Raw genomic sequence first — 13899 nt, forward strand, 5'->3', positions numbered from 1 at the left:
CCTCTACATTCTAAAGTTCATCCATTCTTCTCTCGCCCCCCGGGGCCCCATCCCCATTATATATCATCATCCACTTATCAGGGAAAACATTTGGCTTTTGGTTTTTTGGGATTGGCTTATTTCACTTAGCATGATATTCTCCAATTCTGTCCATTTATCTGCAAGTGCTGTAATATTATTCTTCTTTATGACTGAATAATATTCCATTGTATATATATATACCACAGAGAAGGAATATTTAAATGGGGAAAACCATAGGAAAAAATGCCAGCAGTGATGTCAATCATCAATAAAGGATAAACTTAGCATTTTGAGTTTGATCAAAACCTGCACCACTGAGAGGTCTGTTTTCAAAATGGGAACTTGGTCAGTTCCTGGAAGATAACCTCTGAGCTCTTAGCATGTTCTTCCTGATGAGCAGATTTTTGTGTTTGTGACCTTAGTCACCCTATATTTTTGCAATTGTCTGTTTTTGTATGCCTGCAACCTTGGACCATGGTGCATCAGTTTGATCAGATAAGTTTATTCTAGCAATGCTATATGTAGTACACATTTTTTTTTTCAACATTGGTGGGCATAGGTCATTTTCTGGAGCCTTAATAACTGAATGCGATGCATGCATGACTGACTCCCAGGGAAAGCACTTGGATGAGGTTCCCTAATTGACAACACTTGGCACATGTTGCATGTCATTGCTGGAGAATTAAGTGCATTCCTGTTTGGCTCCACTGGGTGTGGCCATCTGGAAAATGTGTTTTCTGATATATATTCCATGCATCTTTTCTCTCTGCTGATTTTAATCTGTATCCTTTCATCTAAATAAACCAAAACTAAGTATAATAGATTTCTGAGCCTCTTGTTAGGCTCATTAAATCATTAAACCTTAGGGTAGTCTTGAGTACAACTGAGCACCCCTAGCACAATTAAGTTAAATAATAGTACAAATTGCCATTTTAAAAAATGTGATCATTCTCTAAGTTGTGAATACAATAAGCATAAAAACAGTAAATCTTTACTTATTATTTTGGAGATGATTCTTTATGATATTATACACAGACACTTGCACACATTACCCCACATTATAACTTAAGTATCCTTATTTCCGTTAAGAAATTCAATCAAATTCCTTGACAACAGTTCAGGTGCTATCTCAGGTAAGGGTAAACCACATATAAACAAATAATGATAGCTGACACTTTGTAAGTTCTCTTTATTTCTCTTTCTCTCTCTCTCTCTCTCTCTCTCTCTCTCTCTCTCTGTGCATTTCTGGGGATTGAACCCACGGGAAATTTGCCACTGAGTACATTACCATTCCCAGATCATTTGCTTCTCCTCCTCCTCCTCTTCTTTGCCCTCTTTCTCATTCCTCTCCTTCTTTTTTTTTTTTTTTTTGTTCCCTCCTTCTCTTTTTCCTCCTTTTCTTCCTTTCTTGTTTTTTGAGTCAGTCTTGCTGTATTGCCCAGACTAGCTTCAAATTTATAATCCTCCTGATTCAGCTTCCTGAGTCTCTGGGATTCCAGGTTTGTGCCCCTGCTTCTGGATAATGAGTCTCATTATATTCCAGAGGTTTTCCTGAACAGTTAAATGTAATGATTTATTTAATTTTCAAAAGATCTATGGCATAGGTTGCTAGTATTATTATCATTTTATAGATAAGGTCTTAGATCAAAAGATGTTAAAAACATGCCACAAGATGACCAGTTGATGGCATTGAGATTAGAATCTAAGAATTTTGTGTCTATAATCCCCAATCTTAGGTATCCTGATACACCACTTATTTGACAGGTTTTCTACTGTAGAGAAAAGCAAACCAATGTATTATGTATTTTGTGCATGTTAAACATAGTACCAAGGGTTTGGGATACATTATTTATTTGCCCACATTATCACATAAGAGTACTTTCCAATTTATAAATAAGAAAACAAGCCCACAAGGATTTGAGGACTTATTCTCAAGGTCACTGAATTAGCAACAAGCAGAGCTCTAAGTCAAAGCTATTAGCCTATACTGGTATTTTTCCATTGATACAGTTGATTAGGCATTGAAGGTAGGGAAAGTCAAGAAGGCAGAGACAATTCTGATACTCGTAGGTCAACAAAATGCTAAAACAATAATGAGATGAGTAAAGAAAAATAAAATTTATTTAATTGGAAAAAATTACATATTGTGAGAAAGAAGTATAACAGATCAATCCTCCTTTAGAACAAAAGCAAATAGTAACAAAGCACAATGAAGACTCAAGGTAAGACTTTAAAAGTACCTGTAGCAAATCATAAAAATGTTTTTCAAATGTGAACTAAAAATCAAATGTTGTAGCCATGCAATTGTAGGCATGTAATTCTAGCTACTTGGGAGACTGAGGAAGGAGAATTGCAAGTTCAAGACCAGCCTCAGCAACTTATCCAGACCCTGATTCAAAATAAAATTTTTTAAATGACTGGTAATATAGCCCCTAAGGATGTTTTCATCCTTAGTAGTGAAAACAATCATATGCTGTATAAAATTAAAAAAAAGTTTCATATCTGACATATTTTTTAGGACACCTCATATTAATTTTTTCATGAATTCATTACCCTAATCAAGGACTAATTGTAGACAAAATTATTAGAAAAGGAGAAATTGTTTTGTTTATTTCAATTTATATGCACCTACTGTTAAGTTGAGTAAAACCCTCCCGATTCAGCAAAATAAACCTGTAATTGTTCAATTTTCCATTTTTTGGCTATAGCCATACAGGGTTTGACTGATTAAATAATAAATTTGAATTTTTAAAAATTCAAATTTAATAGGTACAGAATAATCATTAAAATAAATTTAAGACCATAATTTTGATGGTTTAATTTTAAAAAACTATAGTGGTATCCTTCCTTCTTTTTGTATACACTTCAGTTCCCAGTACCAGGTTAAGACTTAAAAGATTATATACTTCTATTTCCAGGCAGATTGATTCTACATTATATTGCCTATACTGCTTAACAAGTAAGAAAACAAATTGAAGGGTGAAAGACTTCATTTACTATGGGCAATAATTTCTTATATTTGTATTGTGATCAGCAAATATAGTTGTTTATGTCCTCTAATATTAAAGTTTATCACATTCCAACACTATGTCTAAAAAACCTAGTGATATACCAGTTTATTAGAAAGCTTCACACATTGTTCATTTGCTCTGAACTCCAAAGATAGTAAACAGAAAATAACAAATATTTTAAATATTTCACTTATTTATTAACAGGAACAGCAAGAATTTAAAGAAAAAAACTGAACACTAGTGCCCACTTTATATCTGTTACTCACAGAAGTGGATATTTTAGCTGATAGGTTCATATAATGACCCATTCAATATTCAACAAATATTGCTTCCTATTATTCACCAGCATTTGCTGTTAACTGGAAAATATATATAAGCCCTGTCCTTAAATAGCTTCTTCTTATGGTAAGCCAGTATTTGCAATATAAATTTGAGATGATGAAACTAATAACTTTACAAAAGACCAAAAGAGAAGGTCCAAACATAACTGTGTAATCAAAGGAAAACTTTACAAAATGATTTGGCAAATATTCAGGTAGAGGGAATGGTCTGGTCATGAACTAAATTTTTTTTAAAGGTATACCCATTTTTCTTCTGGTCTTGCTTCAAATAATATCTAGTAATTAATTAAAGATTTTCAGAGGGAGAGGGAGAGAGAGAGAGAGACAGGGAGGGAGAGAGAGGGAGGGAGAGATAGAGGGAGAGAGAGGGAGGGAGAGAGAGAGAGAGTATGGGGGAGAGAGAGAGAGAGAGAGGGAGAGAGAGGGGGGAGAGAGAGAGAGAGAGAGAGAGGATGGGAGAGAGAGAGGAAGGGAGGGGGGAGAGAGAGAGAGGGAAGGAGAGAGAGGGAGAGAGAGAGAGAGGGAGAGAGAGAGAGAGGAAGAGAGAGAGAGAGGGAGGGAGAGAAAGAGAGGAAGGAGGAGAGAGAGAGAGAGAGAGAGAGAGAGAGAGAGAGAGAGAGAGAGAGAGAGAGAGAGAGAGGGAGAGGGAGAGGGAGCCTTATAGCCTTATTTCTATTTATTCAATTTGGTAAGATCACAATTCAAAGCAAATAGCTTCTGTCATAATTGTAAGGAACTGGGAAAAATGCAACTAATCGTTATTTTTCATCTGGTTCTGGGACACTGTTATTCTAATGATCATTTTCATTCTGTTCATTTATACTACAAATTTAATGGGAAGAAACAAATACCAGTACTATTGAGAAGTAATGAAAAGATTTTGAACAAAATTTCTAAAGCAAATTAGAATTAATAAATAATATTCTTTATTAGTTATTCATTGCTTCCTGCCATTAACAGAGAAATTTAAAGTTTAAAATAACAAAATCAGTCAGGTGTTGTGGTGGTCATCCTAGCAACTCTGGAGGCTGTGGCAGAGGTTCCCATGTTCAAGGCCAACCTGGGAAAATCAGCTAGACTGTGTCTCAAGATAAAAAAATCACAAAAGCTGGACACTTAGCTCAATGATAGAACACCTCTGGCTTTACTCCCCAGAACCACAAAATTTAAAAAAATAAAATAAAATAACAAAACATTTAAAATCTTTCATTTTTTCTGCTGGTTTGAATTTTCAGAGCAGCTTCACTGAATATTTTCCTCATGGTCTCAAATGAGGTGTATGTCAGATATTAAGGACCGGAGTCATCTTGTAGCTTTCTTACTCAGATGTCTGATGTAGAAGCCGATGACTCAAAGAATGTAATGAAACTGTTCAGGAAATTTGTTTGGCATACCTTCTACCTCTGTGTGTTCACTGTGGTAACTTCACATGAACCAGAACCCTTTTATGAAGACTCAGCGCTTTTGAGGAACATAGTCTGAGGAATCAAAAATGGAATGAACTACCTTTTATTCTGGAAGAAAAAAATCAAGTAGTATCATTTTGTCACATTTCATTTCATAAAAAGAAATCATAAAAGCACTTTTATATTTAAGGGAAAGGAATTTAGTCTCCATCTTTTTGTAATCAGAGAACAAATGTCCAGACAAACCCAGCATCTGATTACTGTCTAGCATGTGGGAATGTGGAAAGATCGCCATTCTTAGTGTTACAACCCTAATAATAATGTTTGAATGAAATTAAAAATAATCCCTTTATTAAATCAAAAACACTGAAAGAACAAAAGCCAACGATTTATTCAGAAATCTCAGGAAAGATGAAGGCCTGAGTAAGTGTGTGGGAGAAGGAAACTTTTACACACTGTTAGTGGAAATGTAAATTGGTATGACCACTATGAAAATCAATATGGAGCCTCCTCCAAGAAGTAAAAATAGAGCTACCATATGATCCAGCTATATTACACTCCTCCATATTTACCTGAATTAAGTAGAACTTACTTCAGAGATTCAAGCATCCCGTTTATTGTAGCACTTTCAAGAATCAGAAGGAAAAACCATTTAGAATCCATAAATCTTCCCAAGTTGATATAAAAATTAAAGTACTCATAATTGAAATCCAAGTACATTTCTGGAGCATGGGAATCTACCAAGTTTATTGTAATTGTGTATATCTATAGGAAAAAATGCCACAAATAGAGCATTGTGCCCAATTATACATGAAATTTTTATTCAATTAGGTAATTATGAATGAAGTAGTAGCACACAAGTGGCTATATTGACAAATAGAATAATAAAGTGCAGGAAGAACACTGAATCAGATAATTGAAAGGGTTCAAGAAATTCAGCAAAAAAAGCAAAAAGTATGGTATAACTGAAGAAGGACTGCCCAGGCAAACATGAGGGCCAGGGCTAACAGTAAAAGTCTGAGGCCTTACTCACTAGTGTGGATTGTACATGATGCACAAGTGAAAGGAGACTGTCAGTCTTGTTCCAGGACAGACCTTTCATTCACCTTCCAATCCAAAAGAAACATAGATGGCATATCAGATTCAAAATAACAGACACCAGGTGCAAAATATCAATAAGTAGATTTTTTATTAATGATACTGATGAACTGGTATAGATTTTGACCTTGTATATGTGGGACAATAAAACAGGATTAAGCACTACTTAATATATTTCAATCAGGTTTAGGTGAGTTTTGTTTACTACTGCATCCCAAGCATCTAGAATATTTTTAACAAAGTATTCAATGGGTAATTGTTGTAACAATACTTAAATGTGAATTGGGAATGTCGTGGGTTTTGAGCACTCAGCAACTCATTTTATGTGCACTTTATTATCCAGACTCATCAACTTTGTACGTTATAAAAACAGCTCAGAGAGTTTAAGTCATCCAAATGCTTTTAAAGTTGGGGTTACTGCTCAAATCTGTTTATATCACAAAAGAATTTATACTATTAAACAAAATTCATAAAGAACAAACAGAAAAAATAATTGTTCCCTGGGTACAGTAAATATAATATTTAAATACTGTATCATCATAAAATTTGTTTTACTATTCATAAAGAGGATTGAACTTAGAGATAACATCCATATTAGTTATTTTATTTTTGAGTTTAATAGTAGATGATTTTGGAAATAATATTTTCATTATGCCTTTTAAAAATATATACTATTAGTATTTTAAAGTGATTATCTTGTTATTAATTCCATTCAATAATATTTGACTATGATATTTCTTTTTATTTCTATGTCACTTAGTTATAATACTTTCAACAAACTTATATTCCTATCCATGTCTTCCTATTTATTTAAATAACCTAGTTTTTAATATGATTAACACTATTTGGATGAACTATCTAGTCATATTAATCTCACCCATATGTATGAGTCATATTAATCATACATATGTAAAATTTATTATATATAAGCATAAATTAATAATGCATTGGGAAGCCATGATTCCAATAACTTATTTTCCTATATCATTTTTATGTATACATATAGGAAAACTTATCAATAGTAAATTATTAACTATATACAATTTTAGAAAAAAGGTTACAAAAATATACTATGATACTTTGCAGAGAACCTTCAAATTAATAATGAAATTATTTTGAGATCAGCTGCAATTATATGCATGTATATATGCATGAATTTATTCTGATCTTTGAATTTAATTATTGGTTTTTATTGTTTTCTTTGGTTTATAAGATTTTATAGAATATTATGATGCTTATATCACTTATCTTACCTTCTAGTAAGTTAAGTATACTAATATTTTAATCAATACTTTACACTTCTTATTATCTTACTACTCTCCTGAAATTTAAAGAAAATGGTGTGCCAAATCTCTTATTTGGCAGTTCACATGTATGAATCATTTTCTATTTTCTTAAATATTTTTAAAATCATTTTCAAGTTTCTTAAAGTCAGTATAATACTGAAGAATCATAAAAATATTTTTAATTTTTATAGTTTTTAATGGTAGGGTTTTCAGCATCTGCCTTTAACAAGGAGTCTCCAAACGACAACATAGGATCCAGTTGGAAACTGATTTATTTCATGAGTTGAAATAAAACTGAGAGTCTAAGAACATAAAGGCATATAAACCCACAGAACATAGTACCTACAGGTGGGTACTGCACAGAGAGAGCACTGCAGAGTTTGGCAAAGGCTCCTATGTACTTGGCTGAATATCGCTCCACCTAAGAACACTGGGAAACTACTGAAAAAACTATTCAATGCTTGGGAAAATATTTGAAAATGCTAGAAATAAAAATTACTGGCAGAGTAACACTGTCTGCTATAGCTAGTCCATAAAGAACAAAATATTTATAATGCACTGAGATAAATGCAAAAAAGGGTCCTGCCTCAGATAGAGGAAGAATTTGTTATGCACTAAACATTTCCCATATTTCCTCATAATGTGTTTATTCATTTATTTGTTATATACATATATAACATATTTAACATATTATATATATATATATATATATAATATATATATATATTTTAAACTTTGAGACAGGGTGTCACTAAGTCCTTCAGGCTGGTCTCGAACTTGTGAATCTGCTATCTCATTCTCCAGAGATGGTGGGATTACAGCTGTGAGTCACCGTGCCTGACTTCTTATAAATCTTAACACCAAGACTTAAAACATAATGTGTCTAAGTAAATGAAAAACATTACAAACAAAATACAATAATCTTCAAATAAATATAAAAAAATTCTTTCCACAAGAAATTTAAATTACTATCTATTACCCAACAACAAATTGCCAGGAATTAATAGATGCAGGAAAATATATGCACAATCAGGAGAAAGGGAAAAAAATAGAAATAGAAACTATTGATGTAGATGTTAGATTTGTAATTCAATCTGTATATTCAAAATTTGCAAAAACTTGAGTAGAGACATGAAGGTATGATTCTCAAATAGAACATTTTGAGAGAGAACTATAATATGTAACATAAAAATATATGAACTTACTGGATAATTAGATATTGCTGAAATAACTACAAGTTATAGAAATAAAGTACTATAAAAGATACAGAGATAAGCCAAATCTGTGGAACAATTTCAAGCAATGTACTATATAAAAAAATGAAGTCTCCCCCCAAAAAGGGAAGGAACACAAAAATCTGAATAAATAATAGTTTAAAATTCTACAAACTCAATGAAAATTGTAAACTAGTATATTCAATCTCAAACACAAGAAATCTAGGGAAATTACACTGAAATGAATGATCATAATATAAATAAAGAAGAAATTTCAACAAGTTCAGGAGAAAAAAAAGCATTAAGTACAGAAGAAAAAGGTAAGGATAATACACTACTGAAAAAGATCAAAGGCTTAAACAACTGGAAGGATGCATTGCTCTATTAGAAAACAATATTTGGAAGTCATCAGAAATCCCTAATTCAATCAGTGAATTCAGTGTAATCCAGTTAAAACCCAAAGAAGCATTTTTGTAGGTGTCAAAATCTTACTTTAATATGTAGAAATTTACCTAAAGTGAAAAAATCAAAAAAAGAACAAAGAACACAGAACACAACATTACCCAATTTTATCACTTACTATTTAGCTATATTTAACAAAACAGCATGATACTGGCAAAAACACAGACAAAAAAGAAGGGAGAACCCATAAATAGAGACTTAGAGTCAAGTAACTTTTGACAATGTCAAAGATGATTTAATGAATTAAGAATGATATCATGATTACTTTTTTCTGTCAACTTGAAGGGTGTTTGGGGAAATGATTAACATTGAAGTCAGTGAACTATGCCTAAATACATTGTCTTCCATAGGTACACTCCATTGATGGACTGAATAGAAAGGGACACACAACTGATAAATGGTTTCCAGGTAGGGTGGTGTTGACTAAAGCAAGAATACACAGATGGTTTATAACATGCCAGCACTCTTCTCTACTCTACAGAGCTTATATTATGGCTAAACTCAGAAATTATATGGTTTGCATTCTGAAAAAAACAAACAAAAAACTCATTGTTGCAAGAAACTAGACCGCATACTAATTCCATTATCAGATGATCAAAAATCAGAACTGAAGTTATAGAATATAAACAGCAAATAATATTTGTAAGATATTATTATAACTGAATGACATAAACCTAAAGACATAGAAGAACTGTACACAAATATCAGATCCTGGCTGATAAATATGTGATCATGTTTTCCACAGGGTATGAGTTAGTATCTCTCTCATCACTTTATATGGATACAATGATCACATTGAGTAAAATTCATTTGAGAAAAATGAGACTCAAGATCTTGCAAGGAAACAAGCTATAAATAAATAAGCCCTTTGATGCTGTATTATTCAATATCTCTGAATTTTATGCAAATAGATATATGTACATATGTGTATGTATATATAAATACAAGTAGAATTATAGATACATGTAAAAGTCTATCACTATGTTTCTTATGTATAAAGCAATTATTTTATTTATACTTATTTGTACTATAATTATTTTATTTATACAATTTTATTTATACAATAATTTTTATTATAATTTATATTATAAATTTATATAATTTATACAATTTTTATATAATGAATGAATAAAGATGGAGAAATCATCTTTACAAAAGATTCTCAATAATTTTAGAACACTATGAGGCAAGTTAAAAAAAAACCACCTTTAGAACATCAAAGTAATCTATTAGTGAATGATCCATCAGTGCATGCTAAAATCTGTGGGACAGTTGGGCACAATGGGGCACGCCTGTAATCCCACTGGCTCTGGAGGCTGAGGAAAGAGGATTTCGAGTTCAAACCCAGCCTCAGCAAAAGCAAGGCACTAAGCAACTCAGTGAGAAACTGTCTCTAAATAAAATACAAAAAATAGGGCTGGGATGTATGTGGCTCAGTGGTCAAGTGCCCCTGAGTTCAGTACGTAGTACCACCCCAAAAACAAATTTGTGGGACAAACTTAAAAAAGAATTTTTGAGACTATTTTATACCTGAAACTATCCTCTGAAAACATCCATTAATTATTCTGGAATTTTTATATGTGTGCATGAATTATTTTGTATTTCTTTCTTCCAGCCTTATTCATTGTCCTTTGTGTTAGAATTGGTGAACTGCCACTAATGCTTAGAACATGAAAAGATAAAAGGAGTAACATACAGGGGCAAAATGCAGGGGCAAAAATTGCTGTACCCAAATGATCAAGTTTATATCACCAGTAGTAATTTCCATTGATATCATGTACCCTGACATGTTGAGATGAGAAGTATACTTTGATATTCGTTATTCATCTTCAATTATTACAACCCCAGTTTACTTGACCTGTATTCTTCGAAATATCAGTGTCTTTACAGATAAGGAAACATTGAGAACTTGTCACAGATTGTCCTCTAAATGCTATGTGGTATCCTAAACTGGTTCTTGAGACAAAAAAAAAAAAAAAAAAAAAAAAAAAAAAATTGGCTAGTAGTAAAATTGAGAGGACTCAAAGTCTACAATTTATTTAACAGTATTGCATCAATATTATTATAAGTAAAACATTGGTAATATAAAATAATAGCATTAGAATTATTTGGGTATGGGTGTGAAGAGCTTTTGGTAGTATCTTTGCAAATTTCTTCTAGATTTAAAATAATTGCAACAAGAATTTTTTTAAAAAAGTTTATATCCTTATTATATGCTAGCCACTAGTCTAGGTCCAAAGTAAGATAGCCATGCCCTTGATATAGTTGTTAGAAAGTCACTTAAATTCAAATTTTAAATATGTAAAATAATATAGTAATGAAAATAATATAATTTATTAAAGATTGAGTCATTTTTAAATGTTGACTTGGAAATGAAAGCTATTTGTACAGAAAAACTAGTTTATTAGAAGATAAGAGACAATTTATTGTATAGATCAAGCAATGTTTTAACTATGAAATAGTTATAGTTTACCTATTTAATATTTATAAATAAGTATAAAAATTATCAATTTTCTAATGGTCTGAGATCCAAAGTAGGCAACTAAGTAAACAAGAGTTACTTTTGAAATAAAAACATATCTGGACATTCAATGTAGACATATTTTATAAGATATTGAGAGATTCCTGAAAAAATAATCATCTTGAAAATGGGGAAATTGAAATGTTCAAGTCTGATCCACACAAAAGAATTTTAAAAGTGTCACAGTGACATAATCTAAAAATGGGAAATCCTCATTCATACTTTCCTCATTTCAGAGTCTAAGGATGAAAGAAATAATTTTCAGAAAACAAAACAGAAAATTAAGAATATTTTGTTTCCCATTTGCCAGATGTGGAAAAGAGTGAATGGTAATTTCTTAAGTATTACAGCTTTGGTGGAACACTCTAGTTCATCAACTCACAGGGGCAAAGAGTAGCACACCAGGCAGACACGCTTCCAGAAGAGAGAAAAACTGGTACTGGAGTAAAACCTTAATGACATTGCAGAACTGGAAGCCATTAAGCAAAGAAGGGTACAGCAGCATGGCAAACCAAAGCAGGAGATTCAGAAAAGGTAGAAGTCAAGTAAAATAGAAAGTATACCTTGATTCACAGGAATTCTCAATGGACTTGCTAATAGAGGGAACCCTATGAGCTAGTAATATCTATCACAAACTGTAATTTACCCTTAATCTGGTCTCTAGTCTTTGTTGGTTGTCTTTTTTTTTTTTTAATTTATTTTTATTGTAAACAAATGGGATACATACTGTTTCTCTGCACATGAAGTAAAGGCACACCATTTTTGTTGGTTATCTTTTAAAGAGTACATAGATCTATGATCATCCCATTCAACCAGAAGTAAGAAACAAGATTAGACAGTGATGCAAATATATGAATCCTTGCAGTTCCAGTGCTTAGAGCCATTGAAAAGGTAGGGTCTTACAACCTTATTCAGAAGGAGAAAGTAGATACAGTGACTATACCCTGTGGTTCAAGAAGCAAAGTTAGAGCACGAATAACATCTTACATACAGTTAGAGTGAAAGATGAGGTTTTGATGATTGCAGGGACTTCAGCATAGTATAACAGATTTGACCTTAAAAATAAAGAAAGAATATAATTCCGAGACATTCAAAAGGAGCTGAAAATGGAAGACAATTATAGAGGAAAATTTGTGAAAGAAAAAGACAAGTTGGGGGAATTTATTTTCACTCATCTAAATGTTTTTTAAAATAATTAATTGATTATTTTATTGTATATATTTGGGATGTACAATATGATGATATGTTTACCTTGATATGCATACACACAAAGTGATTAGTAAAGTCAAGCAAATGCACATACCCATTGTTTTTTAGAAAAGGAAAATACAACTTGTAGAACACTTCTGAGACAAAACTGAGGATAATGTAAAGACTGATAAAAACAAACTGAGTAGCATCAAATTTCTCTACACTTGATTCATGGTAGAGCTAGAAATTTACTGGTATGATTGATTAATGTAATTGTCAAGGGCTGTTTATTCACAAATGAATATCATTTAGTCTAAATTTTGCCAAAAGAAGCAAAAATAAGCAAAATAATGTGAACAGTTTCCATATGAAATCCACATCAAGTGACAAATGAGAAATTTTGTGGATAGAGCAACACAATAATGTCTTCATTTAAATTGAGCAGAAAGGTTTTGTTTCTTCCATTTTCTCTGGGGAACATTACATAACCTTCAAATCTCTTCTAACTATGACTTTATTTTGTGATTTTTCTGACACTGTGATAAATACAAAACAATTCATTTATCCTCCTTATCACTAAGCCCATACAGCAAATAGAACATGGAGTTTTTACCTCACTCAATGATATTGTTAGGGATCACTAAGTATCAATTTGTAAATCAATTTTTATTTGTAATTTTTCACCTTATCTGATATTTGTGTTACTATTTATGTGTTTAAAACAGCAAAATTACAGGAACTCCATTATAATAAAAAATTGTAAAAGGACTCTTCAAATAAACACTTACATTTCCAATATGCTTTTAATTGCTCCACAGTCTTTAGTTATATATCCTTGAATGATTTTATAGCCAATATCTTGAAAGTAAGAAAGTGTTTACTGGCTAGGGATTGAAGTGGCTCTTGAGTATCATTATATCAGGGTTCTGCTTTAAGAGTAATTAATCTTCATGCTGGTAGGATACATTATCAGATTTAAAGGATATCACTAGTGCTAACACTGTGTCAACACTTTTATTGTTCAAGATTTTGGGTTGAATATCAGTAAATGGAAAAGGACATTGAAGCACCATAGTAATATAACTTTTATGTATTCTGCTTTGACTATTCTCTCAACAATGGAGGTAAACAGTTCGTTTCAAATGCTTGCATTTCATGTTGGTGAGTGTAATTTGTTTACAAGTGAAGGAAAGATATTTTTTATGTTCAAATATACAAACATGCATGACATACTCTATATGAATTCATCAAGTCCATATATCCTTCCACACATATACCTATAACAATATACATAAAAACAAAATAAATAAAGTAAGGACTTAGCAAAGCACTGATTTCCTTTATCTTT

This window comes from Sciurus vulgaris, assembly GCF_902686455.1.
Source record: "Sciurus vulgaris genome assembly, chromosome: 4".
Classification (NCBI taxonomy): Eukaryota; Metazoa; Chordata; class Mammalia; order Rodentia; family Sciuridae; genus Sciurus; species Sciurus vulgaris.